Raw genomic sequence first — 21,248 nt, 5'->3', positions numbered from 1 at the left:
TCAGGCTGCCCAGAAACTTGACAAAACAGAGAATCTGAGACAGTAATTAAACTCTGAAAGCAAATGTCTTCTAAGACAATCTAAAAAATTATTAACTTACAATTGTGAGCACAACCCAAGTGAACTGGAAATTTAAATCGACCAACCTATTTGTGCCAGAAACTCTGACCTTGTCCCTTTCTCAGCTTCTCTCTCTCTGATATTCCCGCCTCTCATTTCCTCCTTCTTTTGCCAGGGACTGTCTGTCTTCCTCATGGTCTGTATTTCTTCCACATAATACTCATACACTCTTTCTCTCTTCTTTCTCTCTCTTCCCATTTCCATCTCTCTCCATCCTGTTATCTCTTCTTTACCTTCTTTGTGCCATGTCTGACTCAACACCTCTCGCTCTCAGCCATTCCCACCCATTACTCCTTTCCCTGGCGTGTGTTTGTCTTGAATCTTTATTCATCTTATAACCCTCATTCAAATTTTAAAAGTGGAAAAGTTATAGGTTATTTCTCTAATGATAAGAGCCAAACTTAAATTTACCACCACCCCACTTCCTAAACCAAATACTTCTGATAAATGACACCATTGTCTTCACACTCATGGGAGCTCAAAGCCTGAATCATCTTTGACGACTCTACCTTACCTCTCTTCCCCTTCTCCCCACTCCCCAGTTCCCAGGGAGTCTGTCCCCACTCCGCCGCTGGCATCTGTCCTTTCCTCCCTATTCCCACTGGACTGAATCATGTCTTTTCTGAAATCACCAAAAAGGTCTTCTAACTAGTCTCTGCCCCTCCAGTCCATCCTCCTTCCTGACGTCAGCATGCTCTTTCTCAGGCAGATCCCCAGTAGCGTCATTCCCTTGCTCTAAAACGCTAGTGCCCACGGAAGGCAGAAAACGGCTCCCCAAAGATAGGCATGTCCTCATCCCAAGAGCCTGTGAGTATGTTACCTAATATGGCAAAAGGGACTTTGCAGATATGATTAAGTTGAGGACCTTGAGATGGGAGATTATCCTGGATTGTTCAGGTGGGCCCTTAAAAGGGTCCTTAAAAGTAGAAGAGACAGGAAGTCAGAGCGATGCAGTGTGAAAAGGACTCTACCAGCTGTGACTGGCCTTGAAGATAGAAGGAGGGGTTCTGACCGGAGGAATGTGGACGGCCTCTAGAAGCTGGGGAAGGCAAGGAAACCGATTCTCCCCTAAGAGGAGAATCTCTTCCAGAAAGGAAGGCAGCCCTGCAGACACCTTGATTTCAGCGCAGTGAGATTCGTATCAGACTTCTGATCTAGAGAGCATTCGATAATAAATTTGTGTTGTTTTAAGGCACTAGGTAATTTGTTGCAGCAGCCATAGATAACTAATACAATGCCTCTCTTTTACTAGTGGAGGCACACGTGAATGCCTTAACTTAACTTGTTACTGACGGAAATCCAAGGTAGCCCCTGCTTTCAGCCATCTTGCTATGCCCACAGCTTATCTTTCAAGCGGTCTGTTCCCTGAACACTTTCTTTTCTTCTCTCCTCCGTATCGGTGCTCCGGATGCCCTCTCCAGAATGCCCTTCTCCACGTGTCTTGCTGGTCCTACGTCTCTTCAACGCTCATTGATTCCATGGAGCTGTTCCTGACCTCTCCCTTGTTTGATTCTCCAGAATTTTGTTTGTATTTCCCGGGTTATATCTCGTTTCAACTGGTGCTTTCTAATGGGAGAGCAGGGAACAAGAGAGAGGAGAGAACTCTAAATGCACAGGTTGAAACTGTTCCAGGCTGTGTTCATCTCCCTACTGTAGCAGTTACCACCACACTGCGCTGTTTGTGAGTTATTTACGGGTATGTACAGCCCACTGGCTGGTGAGCACCTCCAAGGCAGAGACCAGGTCTCGTCTTCCCTTCTATATCTCAGCCCCTAGAATCATGCCAGGCACACAGTAGGAACTCATAGCTGTTTTTTGAATGAATGCATGAAGGGAGCAAATGCAATGTCTTGTGGCGCTGAGCAGACAGGGCTATTAATCATGTGTTTTGCACTATCTGTCTCCATTTAGTTGGGCTGGTCAAGTGATGCACCATGCAACATGGTTTTAAATGGTGCTGCTTTGGCGCATAGCTTGAAACATAGACTTTTCTTTGTTTTATGCTTGTTTTTGTTTTTGTTTGCTTTTGCTGAAGAAGAATCCCATAATAAAAGGGCTATTCTTTTTTTTTTTATCAGCTTTATTTTAAAAGGGCTACTATTGTAAGTAAAATCATCATAAACATACAAACTCTTTGGCCCAACAATTCTGTTTTTTAAAATGTATCCTAAGGGTAATAAGCCTGTGTACCCAAAGATTTACCTAAGAGATTGTTCTTTTATAAGAGTGCATAATTGGAAATAGCCCAAACGTCTAACAATAGAGGACTAGCTAAATATATTATCCCTACCATGAGATACCATTCAGGTATTAAACATGATTTTGTCAAATGATATTTATTATATAGAAAGATGTTTATGAATATTTTTGTATTCTTTTTATGCTTATCTGTGTTTTCTAAATACCATACAATAAGCATACATTTAAAACTTAGGTTTAATTATCTTTTAAAAAATAGCTTTGCCTCCAAAGTCGTATAAAACTTTGGAATTTTTCCAAGCCCCAAGAAAACCCATCTACAAATGAGATTCAATTCTCTGATGATGACAAAAGAAGGGAAAAGCCAGAAAAGGCTTGAAATATAATCTGGGCCTATCTTCATTCTATTAGTTCATTCATTCTAGGAACATTTATTGTACCATCTCAATTAAGACCTTTGATAACAAGCAACAGAAAAGGACTCTAGCTAACTTAAGCAAAAGGGAAATTGTTGGAACTCTACTTAGCGGCTCAGAGAATCACTAGGATGCTGGATGCCAGACTTGGAGAGGCAGGTACCGGAAGAGCTCCAGAGAACCAAAAAGCAAGCAGTGCATCAACTGGTTCACAGAGAAACTCCACCAGGACAGTGCACCATCCATCTTGACATAGTGACCGGCCTCTACCAGTTCTCCATCCTTGGGTCACTCACCCAAGTTCAAAGTCACTGGAGAACACACCAGGCTGACCAGGATTAGCTCTGTGTCTCCTCCTTCCCCCATTCTGAATCTAAGAGTGAGGAGGGAAAGGATCTAGTCCCTCCGCCGAGACTACACACAGTAGGGGAGATCTTATTTCTCCAGTAAGTTTAGAGCACTGTTAGGAAGGTCAAATGGAAACTAGCAGCCTGAAAATAAGAATTGATCACTAGGAGCCCCTGCGATGTGCCAGGCATCAGACTGTTCCAGCTTCCAGGTCCAGTTTCTCTTCCAGGAACCCTTGGGTACAATTAGCTCAGTGGAGCTAGCAGGCCAGAAACATCCCTCAGAGGAGATTAAGAAGTCTTTGATTCTATTATTTCTGTTATAAACTTGAAACATTTTAAGGTTTTCTACTGCTAATTTCTTCTAGACTGCAGAAATAAATACTATTTTCCCCCTTTGCTTGTCCACACTTGGCTTGACTGATACAAATGTCCTGCTATATACTTACTGCATCGCAGCCTGCCATGGACTGCAGCACCTTATCAGCACCACACCATGGGGGTTATCTTAAAAGTCTCAAAACTTGTTTTAAGCTTATTTTACTTTGGGTGGCTTTGCTGCTGCAGAAGGGAGCCGTGTGTGTGTGTGTGTGTGCGTGTGTGTGTGTGAGGGAGAGAGAGAGAGTGAAAGGAGAAGTAGAAAGAGGACCAAGAGGAAGGAGCAAGCAAGATGGAAATTAAATTCCAAATCTAAATTGCTGAAATCAATCAATGCTTCTCTTAAACTCACAAACTTGAAGCTTGCATACCTTCCATCCACTTAAGAGCTGCTAAAAATTTAAACATAAGGACAAAGAGTTTTAGCGCAGCTGTAAAGGAAAGGAAACCAAACTGTGAATACCTTTCCTATAATGAAGCCAAAGGTGGCTGGCTTCATTTTAATAAGCTCCACTGAATAACTAAGAGCCCAGAACCAGACGCTGGGGCATTCATGGGCACTTGGGTCATTCACAGGAGTCCTCAGTTGACCTCACAGACTATCATCCTATGTCAGGAAACGTCCGTCTAGTCTATGTGTAGTAAAAGTTTCTTTAAACGAAGTTGCAAATGGAGAAACTTTTGCAATTTGTTGCTTCTAAGAGTTAAATCTCCCCTGGAGGACCACATGTATTCTTATTTTGCTCCCCGGCCTGGAGTACATGAGGATCTCCCACTCCCCCAAATGTCAATCAAACCAAATGAGCCAGCGTGTGGCTCAGACTCCTCAGCTCGGCCTCCAGGAAGCTCCCATCCTGGATTCTGCTTCCTCTCCTGCCCCAGCTCACAACACACTCCTCTGCAGCCATGCTGGGCTGTGGATTTCTAGTCACACACAGCTCTGTCTGGCCCCGGGACTTCTGCATTTACTGTTTCATAGACCTAACATGATTCTCCTCTGCTTCAGCCTAAATATGTGTCTTACAGAGAGGATTCCTCTTGACTACTTTTCTCCCATCCCATTAATTTCTGTCCTGGCACTCTGCTTATGTCCCTTGGGACCCTCATCTCTCTCTGTAACTAATTCATTGATGTATTTGTTTATCTGCTTACTCTCTGCCTCCTCCACTAAAACACAAGCGGCTAAGGTTCAGAGACTCTGTGCTTATAAGGAGCCTGGCTTAGAGCGGACACTTTCTCAGTAAGAGTTGAATGGATGGATATGTGAACCAGACAATTGGATTTGCATTCAGAGTGTATGTGCTCTCCAGGGGGTCAGAGTTGCCCAGGAAACATGAGCCCTTGGAGGCCAAAGGAAGGCAGATTCATGTGGATGAAAGGATGATCCCTCACTTCTAAGAGAGGATGTGGCTTTGGGAGAAATAGACTCATGTGTAGGAGGGGTCGTGAAATGGAACAGGTGGTTCAGATGGAGTGACATCATATGTCTGCAACTGAAAAGGGGGTGAGGAGCTAGAGAAGGAGGAGAGAAGCTCCAGGCTGCCTCTAACTAGGAAAGAGCTGTCCAGGAGTCAGTCTGCTCCGAAGAGAATTAACAGGATTGAGCAGAGAGTATGAGACCACATAATTTCAAGATAGGGTGTTCTTAGGAACTTGCTGTGTGGCCAAGTCTGTAGGAACCTGCTGTTTGAACACTGAAAAGCCAACTGCCTGAAAAAGCAGAGAATAGAGGCAGATAAAGGGCTGCCAGGCAGAGTTATCGCTGTCTAGATAAGAGGCTCCTGGTTCTTTTTTCCGCTGAGCTGTTCTTTGTCCTCCAGCCTTCCTGATATTGTTGGGTTTCACCTCTTTCTGTTTGAAAAGGCCGTTAACTAATTCACGTTTTATTACCAATAAAAATCAGATAAATGAATATTCAGCCTATCAGGAAGGAAAACTAGAAAATAAATTCTTCCAGGAAGAGCCAGATCCATGAGACAGACATCATGAGTGTGACCTGCCAGGGAAAACTCTGGCACAACTGAAATTTCACAATTTATTTTTAAATTTCTATATAGTAAAATTCAGTGTTCTTTTGGTGTACAATTCTGTGAGTTTTGACAAGTTTAGAGAGTTATGCAAACACCGCCACATTCAAGATATGGCAAAACTGAATTTTAACATCAACAAGGCTCTTTGGGGATAAAGTTTATATTACATATGTAATGGGACAGTTTTGCCTAGCTTCAGCTAAAGTGAACAAGTCCCTTTCTCCTCCACACTGCCCATCGTCCCCTACCCTAGATGGATTTGTCCCATTCTTTAACCTGGCAGCTTTGTCCTGGAACTGGGAGAGGAAGCTCTGAGGAGGGCAGGGGCCACAGCGGAAAGAAGAGAAAAGTGGGCAGGTATGGAACGGCCTCTGACCCCACCAGATTCCTTGGACTGGTTTGAGCTGTAGAGAGAAGGGGTTAGAAGCAAAACCCAATAGGCATGTTCAGGAAGGATCCGTGAGAGGCTGGGCACAAGTCAAGACTCTGTATTCAGGACCCAACTCATGAAGCAGGGCTCAGACCCAGGGAGGAGGCCGTGTCCTTGCACCTGGAGAGGCAGGTCTTTGGGTCTTTCAGAGCCAGACTCCTTGGCACAGACACTACTGGTCTCATGATGCGTAGAGGCAGCAGGGACCCATCACCGAGCAGCAGTGCAGGCGATGAAGGTGGTCAGGGCAGAGATGGACAGGGTGAGTATGGCTGACGTATTTGGATTGCGGGTGCGTGTGTGGGATCCCTTTGGAGTCTGCTACAGATAATCAGGGACACTTACAGTAAGATGGTTAGTGGATAATTTGAACCATCATTTCATGTTTAAAGAAGGGCAAACTGGGTAGCTAGGAGGTTGGCAGATTCTGTCCCGCAAATGGCTTACATGTTTTCTATGTGGCAGGCCCTGTACTCAACCATGGGGATTATGATGCATAAGAAGATAGGTCCCACTTTTCAAAGCCCTCAGAGCCAACTAGAGGGGCGAGAGTTGGACACAGATAATTTGAGCACATTGTGAAAGTTAATAAGGCAAGCATAGGTGGTGAAGGGAGCTCATGACACCTATTATTGTTGCTGTCATTATTTTATTATTACACAACAAACATTTATTGAGTGCGTACGGTTTGCTAGTCACTGTGCTAAGAAAGGTTAAGGAACTTGGTATTGAGATGACATGACATGGCTAGAAAGGGTCAGACCCAAGATTAGAATGCAGGCTTTAAAGCCTTTGCTGTGAGCAACCATGAAATGAACATCACGATAACAACAACAATGTATAAACAACATTAACAGTTGATCACATTACATGTATTAGGCACTTAACTATTCCACACTATTTCAAGAGCTATTATGCACAAGCAAACAATAAAATCAGGCTGGATTTCTGACGCATGAGAAAGCAGAACAGGGGCCAGGATATTATAGAGAAACAATTCTGCTTGGTATAAGACTGTCTCAACATTTGGCACCGTCTAGCACTGTAGATGTCAAAGCACAGGCTGGGCGCCATCCGCCAGGAATGCTGAAGCAAGAACCCCTGTTCCAGGTGCAAGGTTCAACATCACCTCTGCCACTCCCCCAACTCATTGATTCTCTGATGCCGAGATTTAAAAAGCTCAGTCGTTTTTGCCAGCTCCTTCTCCAGCTTAAATGTCAGAGCCCTTCCTCTTTTTCCCCTCTCAACAGGCACCCGTACAATTTCATCCACAATGCTTGCTTTAATTATCATGTGTATGCTAACAAGTCCCAAATTTTGCACTCCAGCCCAGACTTCTTTTCTGAGCTCCAGATCCGCCTCTTGGATGTAAGATATCCATGCCCTGGTCTTGGGTGTGCTTGGTCTAATTTGGCCTGGATAACCATGGAAGAGAGATCTCTATGGAAAAAACAAAAAGAGGTGAATTGGTTTAAACAAGATCTTAGAAAACTTAAAGAAATGGTGAAAGTGTTTGGTGTTGTTTAAAAACAGGAGGATTTGAACTTGTTTTTCTGACCACCTGGAAAGGAAGTGTAACCCTTTAGGCTAAAGGGATAATGGCGATAATGTTATAATGATTTAAATGCTGTTTTCTGTTTTAAACTTCTAGAATCAACCTGTGGACATTTAAGAAGACTTAACTAGGATAGTCATAATGTATATTTCTTAATTTCAGCATTATATAAATGGAGGTACAACTGGCAAGATTTGAGAGGTAAAGGTGGGAAGGTGTGATGAATGGGTGAAGGAACTTTAATGTTCTCATCATACAACACAGGAATCAAGAGATGTCCATCTCTGTGGTTAATGAAATGAGTAATGAAGGTTTAATTATGCTATTTAAAGTTGCAGAGGTGACCACAGAAGGAACTGAGAATATGATATAGGGAGCTCAATAAACAACACAAGTGAAGAAATAGTTATGTAAGCCTCACATAGAAAGAGGAAGGTGATTTCCAGAAGCCCTGTACTGAACACTGGTTTCTCCATATAAATACACCATTTTCATGACAATAGTCACATCTCCCCATCCAGCCAGTCTATGTTTTAGGGAAGCTAAACCCATTGCCAGCCCTAGGGATGCCCTTGATCGGCCTAAACCAACCAGCACATTCCATCTACCACATACCTAGTCACAGTGATTGATCCAGGCATAAGCAAGTGACCCAATGTGGGCCAATGGTACACAAAGAGATTTGCTAGGTGTCTGGAAAGAAAATATTTTTCTGCTCTCCTGTGAGAGGTCTCAGAAAGAATGTGTTCCTCCTTCTCTGGACAGTGAGATATAAGGATACAGTATTCTGAAATGCTGTAGCCATCTCTGCCATCCTAGAGAGAACCAGCCTAAGGGTAAAAATAATGCATGAGGAAGATGAGCCAGAGAATCTCTGAGAACTGGAACAAAAGTCCTGAAGATGTTGTCATCAACTGGATCAAACTGTACCTGAAGCCATAGATAACCCTTGAACTATTCAGTTATGTAGGGCAACAGAGTTTCTGATTGCCTACTCAATATTCTTCATCTACTCAACGGGTAGTAAAGACCCAGTTTTATTCAGTGGTGCACTGATTCCAAAATAAATGACTACATTCCCAGCCTCCCAGCACATGACTGAGCTGTGGCCAATGCAATTTACACAGATGTGCTGTATGGAACTCACAGAAAGACTCCTGCGAGGTCTCTAATGTGGCCAGAGGGTGCCACATTTCTTTTGCTCCCTTACTCCTTCCTGCTGTGCAGACTGAGGAGTTCCAGCAGCAGGCATTTTGAAACCTTGAAAATGGAAGCCACAAGGGAGCAGGAAAATAGCAGAGCCTGGGTCCCTGATGAATGTGGAGCTTAATAGCAAAGATTGACTGCATATCTTCAGGCTTCTCTTCCCTGAGAAAATAAATGATAAAGTGTTTAAGCTGCTATTAATTTGTATTTTCCATTATGTTCAGTTAACCTATTTCTAACCAACACAGCTGATTTTTTTCTGTAATTTGCAAAATTAAACAGTCCTGAGAGAACTGAAACAAAAAAATTCTCTTCTCTGGAGACAACTGATTCTTGGGTGGTGGAAAGATAGATTACTATCGCTTTTCCTATAAGCACTACATTAGATGATTTTTTAAAACTTTGATGTAAAAAATAAAATATGAAGACAATGCAATTAGGCATGGAGAAACCACAGAGTAAGGAATTAAACATCAAAATATATGATTTGTGGGAGCCTCCCACAAATGGGGATTAATGTTATATAGGAATCCTGAATAGTTCTCAGTTTAAGGGAAGTTTTAAATCATGGGAAAAGTCACTAGAAAGCATTGTGTACATGCGTACGCACACACACACACACACACACACACACAAACATATCCAAATATGGTCTCATAGACTATTAAGATAAGGGAAAACATTCACAAAATATTAAGGGGAAAAAAGTGGAATGTCTAGCAGCACATTTAACAGCATCCCAATTGTGGAAATGCCTGCAGTGCAGGATTAAAAATCTACAAGGAATTTCTCAAAATATTAGCAGTGGTTGTCTCTGCATGACAGAATCATAGTTCATACTTGCTTTTTTTACTTATACTTTTGAGTATTTGTCAAATTTTCTACCTTGACAATGTCTTACTTGAAAATCAGAAAGAACCAATTTACTTTCTTTCAAATGTTTGTAAACTATTTTTTTAATTGAAAAGAGTCCTGGGTATTGATACCGTAGCTATTTGGGAACACCAGCTGGCATCAGCTGTGCTGAGGGAGACTAGAGTAGGGGATGCCCCTCACCTGGGCTCATAGCGATGGGAAACGGAGCAGCCTGGCTCTAAACGCAAGCAGGGCTGTCCTTAGAGTAGCATGGAGAGCCACACACTCAGGGCTCAGAGCCGGGGGTGTGGGCTGAGACAAACCTGATAAAGCAGTGCATGTGTTCGCTACTCTAAACAGATCTGCCCACAGGAGCACAGCAACTCACTTCCATGGACAGGCAGCTAGCCCCAGGCAGCCAGGTTTTACTTTGGCTTCTTCCATCCTCTATCCAGGGATGGACCCAGGAAAGTGGAGTGGAGAAAATGGAGGACATGTGATAGAAGCAGGAGGTGGCACACACTCAGCGTGTCCTTCTGCACACTCAGGTGATAACAAAGCCCGGCTTTGTGTGTTTTACAGCTTCCAGTATCTTTCTGATCCAGAAGGCAGCTTGGGTCATAAAGTATCTTGACGAGAGAAAACGGAAGAAGGTACAAAGTTAATGTAGATAGGGAGTCTCTCATGTTGGCACCAGTAAATATAATAAACTCCAGATTAAGAAGACAAAGTCAAAGAGGCACCTTTGAAATGAGTCAGCCAATTAACCTTTAAAAACAAAGCAAAAAAATCATGATCTTAGGAGAAAAATGAAGCATTTTTTTAAAAAAGGCAAACAAACATTTACCTGGTGAAAAAAACTGGAAATTTGATGGCCCTTCTCTGAACTTGATTGTATAACTTTAAAAAAATGAGATAGTTTGACAAGATCGGTGTTTTAAAACCTTTGGAAAGCAGGCTTCCCATATAAGATTCACACTAGTTCATTAACAGATTAGTTCTCTTGTCTGCATTTGTCCCAGGTGGTTTAAAACAGAAATGCTTTGAAAGGCAAAGAGTAACAATTTGCCCTTCCATTCTCTCTAACTCTTTTCCATGGAAGTCCTCACAATATCTGTGTTACGCCTTCTCCAAAGTTCAAAGATCTTTCTACTCTGCCACACTGTCTTCTGCGGCGGGACCCACCTGGCACTAGAATCTTTTTCCAACCTTCCTTTTCCTCCAAGCCTCCGCCTCCTCCTTTTTCTAATAATATTGGTAATGATAAGAATAAGAATAAGATAAAATGTAAACTATTCATCTGACACCTTAGGGACAAGACCCATAATGCTTGTAAGCATTTATTTTTTAAAATAAGCAAACCCTTTAAAATTTCTGAGGGTTTAAGGACAGGAATGGTCTCTTAATTCACCTCTGGCTCCTCAGCACCTGGGACAGCGTCTGGCAAGACTAGTGAATGAACTCATGAATTCTTCAAGCCCACCAAAGATAAATACTTCACGCTCAGCCATCACAAAAATCCCTTCCTTGAGCACCTTCATGCATGATAGACCTATAAGGAGCTAATATCATTTACCAGAGGGCTGGGAGAGAATATGCCTGTTTATTTAACTTGCACAAATTCAATATTACATGCTTGTCAAAAAACAAAAGAGAAACACAACACTTTAAATACATAGGGGCAATACTGCCCTCTATTCCATTCAATGACCATACGTCCTAGAGTTAGCATGAGATGCTAACTCATTTCCCTCATTTGCTCTCAATTTTCATGTTATCCTGAAATGAACATCTCACTGTGCTGTGTGACTTTAGTGTCTAAAGTGATGCACTTTTCACAGAACTTGCCCCCTAAACACAAACAAGCAGCAGCATCTGACACTCAACTAAAGAAGCAACAATCCATTCTAAGCTGGAGAAGAAATTGGCTGAGTTGGGTTTATTCTGAGAGGGCACGCTGTTTTCCCATGTTGTTCTTTATTACTCAATTTATTGACACTGTAATTTTTGGTCATATGTTATTTTCACCTTTCAACTAACTTTGGAGACCAAGTCTGAGATGCAATTGTATTGTAAATATCTACAGAGTCTGGGAAGAGTGATTTGCTCTGTGTGTGTGTGCACGTGTGTGCATGTGTTGCTGTGACAGGATGCAGCTTTAGGCAGAATGGAAACTCACTTTCCATTACAGAGCTTCACATTTTGCCACTTTCCTTTGCCTTTGGTAGTTAATAAAATAGATTTTGCAGTAATTGTGGAGGTCCCTGCTCCAAGGGAATCCTTTTTCCTTTAAATTGGGCATATGTTCTTTTCAAAGAGAAAATGAGATCAAAACTGGGGGCAAAGATAGTTGAGGAGTAAGTCCATAGAATAGTGGCTACCAGAGAATGATGGATTCAGTGAGAGAGAACCATGGAGGCATACATACGGCATCTATGTCTTGGAAAGTATTGTGTGTTCCATCATCCACAGGAATTGAAGCTGCAGAGGATCCAAGTTATGTAACACTAGACAAGCTACTTCTCCTCCATGGACCTCACCTCTAAAATGGGCATAACCATGGTACCCCTCTCATAGGTTTGCACTAAAGACTAAATGAGATAATACATGTAAGTGGCAAGGCACATTGTAAGGCATGCAAAACTTACCCAATAATGAGTTATTATTATCACTCTTGACTCACAAAATGTGAGATGGGATTAGACAGTCCCTCCCAGTTTTGATATTTTAGCACAGCACTGTCCAATGAGAATATACAAGCCTACAAGCCACACACATAACGTTAAATTTTCTAATAGCCACATTTTAAAAAGTAAAAAGAGGGACCAGTCTCATGGCATAGTGGTTGAGGTTCAGTGTGCTCCACTTTAGCAGTCCTGGTTTGCAGGTTCGGATCTCAGGCATGGACCTACACCACTCATCAGCCATGCTGTGTCAGTGACCCACATATAAAGTGGAGGAAGACTGGGACAGATGTTAGCTCAGGGCTAATCTTCCTCAAGCAAAAAAGAAAAAAGAGGAAGATTGCAAACAGATGTTAGTTCAGGGCTAATCTTCCTCAGTAAAAAAAAAAAAAAAAGTAAAAAGAAAAAGGTGAAATTTATTTTAATGATGTTTCATTTAATCATATGCATACAAATATTATTTCAGCATGTAATCAATAGAAAAACTATTAGTGAGGCATGTTGCAGTCTTTTTCTTGTACTCAGTCTTTGAAATTGAGTGTTTGTTACACTTACAGTGCATCTCAATTTGGACTAGCTGCATTTCACATGCCCAATAGCCACATGTGGCCGTTGACCATCATATTGAACAGCACAGTTCTAGAATAACAATGAGCTCAGTTTTAAACTTACTCAATTTGCTTTGGCTGAAGGACATCTAGAAAGCAATGCCTCCAAAGTACTTGAAAGTTAAGCACTGAAATAGTGGGTGAGAGATTAGGCAAGAAATGGAGATGAAGGAGCTATTCACATCGTCAATGCCACGAGCATGGATGGCCACCGCCAAGCCTGAAACGCTTCCTAGGGGGTCATCTTTTGAGTTAAGGCCACGAAGGTGTTACAGGAAAATACATGACCTTAAATGATCGGGTGCTCCTATTATTTGGATTTCTCCATGGGCCTATGAAAGAGCAAGAGAAATTTAAATTTCATTATACCTGTGTTCCTGATTAAAGCCCAGATGTTTCACAGCGACTGTAGTCCTATTTATCTGTAATAATAATTTAAAGTTAATGGACAAGCAGAGTTGTAATAATCATTAAAGAATGTAAAGATAGTTTTATGTTCCTACTTGAACCAGAAAGACACTGATAATGAATTGTGAAAGAAAAGAGGGAGACCATGGGGGGGTGTGTGTGTGTTTGTGTGTGCGTGTGCGTGACCAGTGAGGCCCTGTGACTTGCTAAGAGAAACGATTGACTTAGCTGTTGATCCAAGAATCCACAAAGATTTTGAGCAGATACACACTGGAGGAAGGGGAGGAACACGGAGATGGAACTGCAGGGCAGGATAAGATATGGACCAGTGGCACTTCTGTGGATGTCCCTCAGCCAGCCTGTCTAAGGAGACTTCTCAGAGCCCACAGGAAAGAGTCCACTGAACTCAAATCCTTTTTGGGTCTTTGCACACAATGGAAACTGCTCCTTGCGGCGTTCATCTACGACATCTAGACTGTGGGAATGAGGATGTAAAATGACTACACTTCTGAAGCAAATGATTTTGTTCTTTTGATGACGAAAATGGAGAGGTTAAGAGCTCAAACTTTAATTTTACCATCCCTGGCCTTGGATCCTGGGTCTCTCATCTGACTTGGAGCCTAATCTCTTCAAAGCTCCCCGTACCTATGAAATGGAAACATTTCACATGAGGTACCTCATCTGCAGGGGTGTTGTAAGGCTTAAGTGAGTTGAGGCATGCAAACCGCCAGACCCAGTGCCAGGCACCTCATTGTTTATTATCATTTGTTCTAAACTCTCTTCCTGCAGATTTCACTCTGCTTAAAGGCAAGTTTTTAATTTGGCAGATCGTAACCAAGAAAAAGCATTTGGATGATACTATACACTTTGCTCCATAGTATGCATTTAATGATTTTAGGTAGTTAGAGGAAAGACTCAATAAAAATGCCAACAATAAAGGCAATTTTTAAAAATGTTATTACCATATTCAAATATAAAAATGAAGAGAAAATTATATTCTGGCTTCATGAAGAGAATCCTTAGGGTGGCATTGTGATCCTACTGTGACACGATAGGATATTTTGGGGACGGGAATTCAATAGAAGGAAATTAAGTTCAGAGTCTCATTCAAGGGAATTTAGCTATTAAAATATGGACACACAGCCTCACTTATCAGATGGTTCCCGGCCCTGAGAAGAGTTCCGGCTGCCCTCTATGGATCTCAGATTTCTAATCCGTAAAGTGAGAGCCTTGTACTAAGAGCTCCGACTTCCTTCTGCCTCTCACATTTTAGAATCACGTGTCTGTAGTAGAATTGAATTTCTCAGATTCCATTAATGAGTACGTGACAAAATTAACTAGCTTTTGAGGATCCCTACCCCCACCCTGAAGGGAGAGCCTCTCCGTAGTTTCTGGGTTTACCGGAGGCAGAATCAAGAGGAAATGATGTGAGTGAAGGTAACAAAAAGGGCACAAGGATCTGGTGAGAGAGATGGCAGGGAAACCGGCCAGGCGTACCTGCGGTTTGAGACACGGCTGGGAGAAAGTGGGAAAAGAGAGGGTTTGAAGGTCCCTGGGGCTTACGTTTCCCATTGTATTCCGGCTTCACAAGGAGAATCTTTAAGACAGCATTGTGATCTCCACAATGATGAGACATTTACAAAGGATTTGTTATATTTTTAAATGGCTGTAGGTCGCTGGATGTGTTCTGATGAAATTCAGTCCTAGACCAAGCAGGAGGGCCGCGGCTTTACCAGCGCTCCTATTGGTTGCGGAGAGTGCCACGTCACGTGGTCAGATGCACTCTCTTTCAGGTTGACACTTGGCTCCCGCTCCCAAGCGTACGCTGAGGTAGTCTCTTGAGATTATAAATGTATAATCTTGTATAAAAGGTAATAATCTTGAGAGTATTAAATGTATCCCAAAGGTGGCTCCGTGAGCCCTTTTATCTGGGAACACCCAAGATGACAAATATTTAGGAATTTCCTTTTCTTAACATAGTTCACAATTTCCTTTACCTAGACCCACGCCCGTCCTCCGCGCGTGGACATAAGCAATGGACAGACCGTATTTTTTAACTTTTCCGAGGTTTAATTCCTCTCTCATTTTTTTCCTTGTGTGTTTCAACTCTTCTGAATGCTTTTGAATTGAAATAGGAAAACAATTGACGATGGATGAGAGACTTCTTCCTATTCTTCCCTTTCCCTTTGTGGGCTAACTGCGAGACAATTTTCAAACATAACCTAAGCATCGTCTCTCCAGAAGCTTTCTTGACCGCTCTCTCTCATCTCGTAACACCTTGCGCAAAGCACATCGCATCACTTATCGCACTGCATTGAAATGCTTCATTTAGCGGCGCCCTCTCCTCCCCGGTAAGCACTAGGTGTCAGTCACCTCCTCTTCCACGGGCACAGTGTCCGGCACTGAGGAAGTCTCGGCAAGTGTTGGTTTTCCTCAACCGCCTGAAGAACAGCGAATTTTGAAGCAGCTCTTGAAGACTCCCTTGTGGTCCATTTTCCTTTGCGGAAGCCCACAGGGGTGGGAACGTAGGGAGAGTCCCTCTCCAGGTTCCCATGGGAACCTAAATAAATGCAGCAGCAATCAGAGGAGAAATGAATACACTAAAAATATCATTTTACAAAGTAAAAGAATGTCACTTCTTTAAGTATTCACATTCTACCTGCTGTCCTTTCTTTCCTTTAGGAGAATGTTTAAAACAGCTCATAAAATGATGGCTCTTTGTTACTTACAAGGCTTATTTCCCCCATCCTAATAACACAGTTCATATGTATATTGTTATACATCAAATGTTTATGTCCCCCCAAAATTCATATGTTGAAATTCTAACCCCAATGTAATGGTATTAGGAGGCGGGGATGGTAGTTGGGAGGTAGTTGGATCATGAGAGTAGAGCCATCATGAAAGGGATTCATGCCCTTATAAGAATAGACAGGAGAGAGATGATTTTTCTCTCAGCCGTGAGAGGACACAATGAGACGAAGGCAGCCTACAAACTAGGAAGGGGACTCGCACCAGACACGGGATCTGCCAGCGCCTTGATCTTGGACTTCCAGAATGGTGAGAAATAAATGTTTTTTAAGCTTCCCAGTCTATGCTATTCTATTATAGCAGCCCAGACTGACTCAGAAATACATTCTTCCAGGGTTTGCATCTGTCTATGATCCTCTCTCTTCCTTTCATTTATTCATTCAGTCTTCTTTTACTGAGTGCCAACAACAATGTGCCAGACATCATGGTAGGCTCTGGGGTCACAGTCACGACTAAGAGAATCAGAGGAGTCCTCCCTCATGGAGTTCACAGTCTAGCAGGAGAAATAGACAACTGAAAAAGTATGGAAACAAACGAATATAGTCTTACAAACCGTGCAGGTGACATGCAGGAACTAGCAAGGTGCTCTGATGGAGCCGAGAGGAGGGACAGTTGGGATTGGTGTTTCTCAGGAAGAGGCATCTAAGATGAGACCTGAGAAGAGAAGGGAGTGGTCTGTGAAGAGCTGGAGGGAGAGCTGTTCCAGGCAGGTACAAAGAGCTGAAGGCAGAGAGAGCTGGGGGGTTGAGGAATGGAGAGAAGGCTTATGTGGCTATCGCAGAGCTAAATAGAAACTGACTACATGTGGTGGAGAGGAATTTAAATTTTGCTCGAAGTACAATGGGAAGTCACTGAAGCATTATAAGCAGGAGCGTGCTGTAATCCAATGTACATTTCAAAGATCGCTGTGGTTGCAGCATAAAGAACGGTTTTGATGGGGTGAATTGCAAAATGAAAGCCAGGTATGAGATTTTCAAGAAGTTTAAGAGGTGGTGATTAGACAAGGATGATGGCAGTAGAGATGGGAAGATGTGGATGTGCTTGAGGAATATTTTAAAAGTAGACATGTCAGGACTTCTTGTGTCATCTCTCTGCTCAAACCTTTTGATGACTCTTCTCGTTGCTCAGAATGTAAGCCAAAGGTCCTGCAGGATCTTCTTCTCTCACTGCTCTGCCCTCATCTCCCACTCATTCACTCTCTTCCGACCACACTGACCTCCTTGCTGTTCCTTGAACGTACAAGCCATGCTCTCAGCAATTCAGCTCCTTCTGCCTGAAATATTTTTCCCCAGGAGTTTGGATATTTTCATGGTTCACCCCCTCAACTCTTTCCATCTTTGTTCAAATGTATCTCAACAAAGCCCTCCATGACCATGATCTTTAGAGGTGCATGCCCCCACCCCAGCAAGTCTTATAAGCTTCTGCATTTTTTTTTATTTGAGGAAGATTAGGCCTGAGCTAACATCTGCCACCAATCCTCCTCTTTTTGCTGAGGAAGACTGGCCCTGAGCTAACATCCATGCCCATCTTCCTCTACTTTATATGTGGGGCGCCTACCACAGCATGGCTTGCCAAGCAGTGCCAAGTCTGCACCCAGGATCTGAACCAGCAAACCCCAGGCCGCCGAAGCAGGACGTGTGCACTTAACCGCTACACCACCAGGCTGGCCCCTGAGCTTCTGCATCATTGTTTTTCTTGACCCTTTCTACCTTCTAGCATGTTGTGTCATTTCATTTTTCATTTTCTTCTTTGTCTGACTCCCTACACTGGAATGGAGGAGCTCCCATGAGATCCCCAGAATGTGGAACAGAGTCTGCTACATGGTAGGGGCTCAACAAGTTTTGTTTTATGAATCTAGGAGGTCAGGGAAGAAATCAAGAATGATTATCAGGGGGCCAGCCCAGTGGCCCAGTGGTTAAGTTCGCGTACGCTGCTCCTGAGGCCCCGGGTTTCCCCGGTTCAGATCCTGGGTGCAGACTTAGCACCGCTCATCAGGCCATGCTGAGGCGGCGTCCCACACAGCAGAACTAGAAGGACCTACAACTAGAATATACAACTGTGTACTGGGGGCTCTGGGGAGAAGAAGGAAAAAAAAAAGATTGGCAACAGATGTTAGCTCAGTGCCAATCCTAAAGAAAAAAAAAAGAATGAGTCTCAGGTTTCAGGTATAAACAATTGGGTTATATCTTTTAATGAGATGGGGAAATTGTTTTTATTCTATGATAGAGTGAAAACAAGTTCAGTTCCATTTAATTTTATGATAAAGTCAGTGTTTAGGATAAAATAGGGTTGATCATGTTTTTCCAAGAAGATGGGAAACATTGGTTATCAGGAAACTGTGAGCGAGCTGAGTGGAACAGCTGAAGAGAGAGTTGGATGCTCGCTCTCTTGTCCTCTCTCCCTCCTCCCGCCAGCCCTCCACCACTTGCTCCCCTCCTGCATCGGTCCTTGGGCCTTTCTCATCCTGGAGAAATGTCCACCTTTCTCCATGATGAGCCCTGCATCCTCTCTCCTCTCATTGTTGCCTACTAGCACTTCCTGCATTGGCTTATAGCTGCCACTTCCAAACACTCATAATCTGGCTTCTACGTCCCCTGCAAACAAACACAGTGACTTTGTCATAGAATAAAATCCTTATACGAATCTTCTTCAACTCACCCTTCCAAACTGCTCACCCACTTCTGACTACATGAACCATCCCCTGGGCTCACAAACCTAGACCAAACACACACCGTCTCCACCTACTTGTTCAGGCCTTTCCCTCTTTAGCAGGCCCACCTCATTCCTCTTCATTATCCTTTATAATTAAACATGGGATTTAAGCTGCAGTGACACGGGATAGCTAGTGGCTTTCTTTTGGACCAAGAAAGTCTTTGGTGAATAAAATAAACACCACATTTCCTTGCAGAGCCATGAACTCATAAAAATGCATTCTTAATTGCTCCCTTAACACTTTCATCCTGATGCTAAGCGCTCTGCTCCTTGCTGGCCTGTTGGAAGAGAACTCTTTTAATTTTCTGTTTGAATGACATACTGTTGTGGGGAGGATTAAATGGAGTAATACATGCAAAGCAATCAGGACAGTGCCTTGCGTCTAACAGATGCTCAATTAATGTTATCTGTTCTGAACTGTAAGAGCCCTCTCCTTTCTGGTATCTGATCAGGGCTCACCCAAAGAGTAGATCCTCAGGAGGATCCTCGAAAATCGGGGCGAAGCCTTCCTCTTGCTGAAAGAATTTCATTGCCTTTTCACACCATGGAGCCTGTTAATCATGTTTTCAGCCCAGAGACCTGAAAGAGGTTGAAGTTGTGTTGTTTTTAGACATTGAACAATTAAGTTTAACAAAACAAGATGGTTATTAAACTAAGAACCATGGGTCTTAGTGTGTGTTGTGGTTTCTCAACATCCGACGTACACTGATAGGCAGAATGTAAGAAAGTCAGCCCTGAAGAAAGACCTTAGAGACCATTTATCCCATTTTTTCATTTTCTTTTTCTTTTAGGAAATTAAGCTCCAGAGGGAGAAAAGTAATTTGCCTAAGGCTATGTAGTGAGTTTGTGGCTGAGCCAGGATGAAACCAGGGTTTCCAATTTGCAGTCCAGCACCCTTCAGACTTCATTCCTTCGCTGGCGGGGAATTCCTCACACAGAGTTGCAGCCAAATCTTACTGTTGGGGTCTCATTCCACACAGAGACAGAGAAAGGGCATCCTCAGGCTGTGAAGAATCAAAGACACTGACAGTCCCCTCACTCATGGTAACATCTTAGGCACAGAGAGAACCAGAAACCAGTGGAAATTTCCTTGTTGGTCATAAGGTTAATCCAGATTTGACCCAAACCAAATGCCAATTTGCAGCATCAAGAGCAAGCGAAGGCTGGGGTAGGGCCAGGAAAAGGAAGTGGTATGCACATTCCACATTATGCTTCTTTAAGACAAGGACCATATTTTTGTCATCTTGCATTTCTCAATATTTGTTGAGTGAATGAATAAATTCTCAGCCTTTCTCTGGCATTACCCTTGAACAAGATGCTAAACATATTTTAAACCCCTGTCAGAGCATCAGACAGAGTTACATTAACCTGACAATGCAAGAACTAGACAAAATTAAGAGCTGAAAAATAAAGTTGACCAAAAACTGTGTTTCAAATAAATGTGCCTAATGGACTCATTTTCCAGCTCATTTACCTTATCTAATGTAATTGCCTAGTTCTATGTTTGTCTTAGAACTCTTCTTATTTTGACGATTTTTAGACAACATGTACAAAGTCCTTCCTGTCATGGAGGGAAGACAGACAGTAATCAAACGATCACACAAATAAATGTATAATTACAATTGCAGTAAGTAATATGACATAGGGGGAACTATGAGCAACAATAACCTAATTAATAGAGGTCAAGCTTTCAGAATGTGGGAGGTGATGGTCTGTTGCCACTCATACTCTTCTCCACGTTTGAGTTCTTAATTCAGCTCTAGCAGCCTCCATTTTAAGATCCAAGCAAGAAATTCTCCCATTGCTTCCACAGTTAGTCTGACTTTTCAAGTGCCATTCTTTTAGGGACTTTGCTTCACTTCAGAGCAAGAGCAGAAACAGACAAAAGGAAACGAGATTTCGTTCATTCATCAAATATTTATGGAGTCCCTGCTATGCATCAGGCACTTAGCTAGGGCTTAGGATACAACGGATAGCAAAACAGAGCTGGTTTCTGCTCTGCTGACACTTACAGTCTTGTAGGAGAGGCAGATGGTAATCACATGATGGCACAAATAAAGATATAGGTGCAAATTATAAGTGCCAAGAAGTACAGGAACCTATGAGAAAACATAATTTAATTCCAATTAAGGTACTTGAAGGGCTTTTCTAAGGACTGAAATTCACATTGAGATTTTTTTAAACGACTTTATTAAGGTGTGATTGACATGTAAAAAGTTGCACATATTTAATGTATCCAAGTCAGTGAGTAGTGATAAGTATATACCCGTGAAACCATCGCCACCAACATGACCATAGGCATCCATTACTTACCATGGTTTCCTTCTGCCCCTTTTATTATTATAAGAAGACTTAACATAATATCTACCCTCAGCAAATTTTAAGTATGCAATACGGTGTCAGCAGCTTTAGGCACTGCGCTCCATAGTGGATCTCCAGAACTTATCTGGCATAACTGAAACTGTGCCATTGAACCGTCACCTCCTGATTTC

This window comes from Equus quagga, chromosome 7 (assembly GCF_021613505.1).
Source record: "Equus quagga isolate Etosha38 chromosome 7, UCLA_HA_Equagga_1.0, whole genome shotgun sequence".
In the NCBI taxonomy this organism is placed as follows: Eukaryota; Metazoa; Chordata; class Mammalia; order Perissodactyla; family Equidae; genus Equus; species Equus quagga.
The sequence above is the reverse complement of the archived record's forward strand: the minus strand, read 5'-3'. Positions refer to the sequence as shown.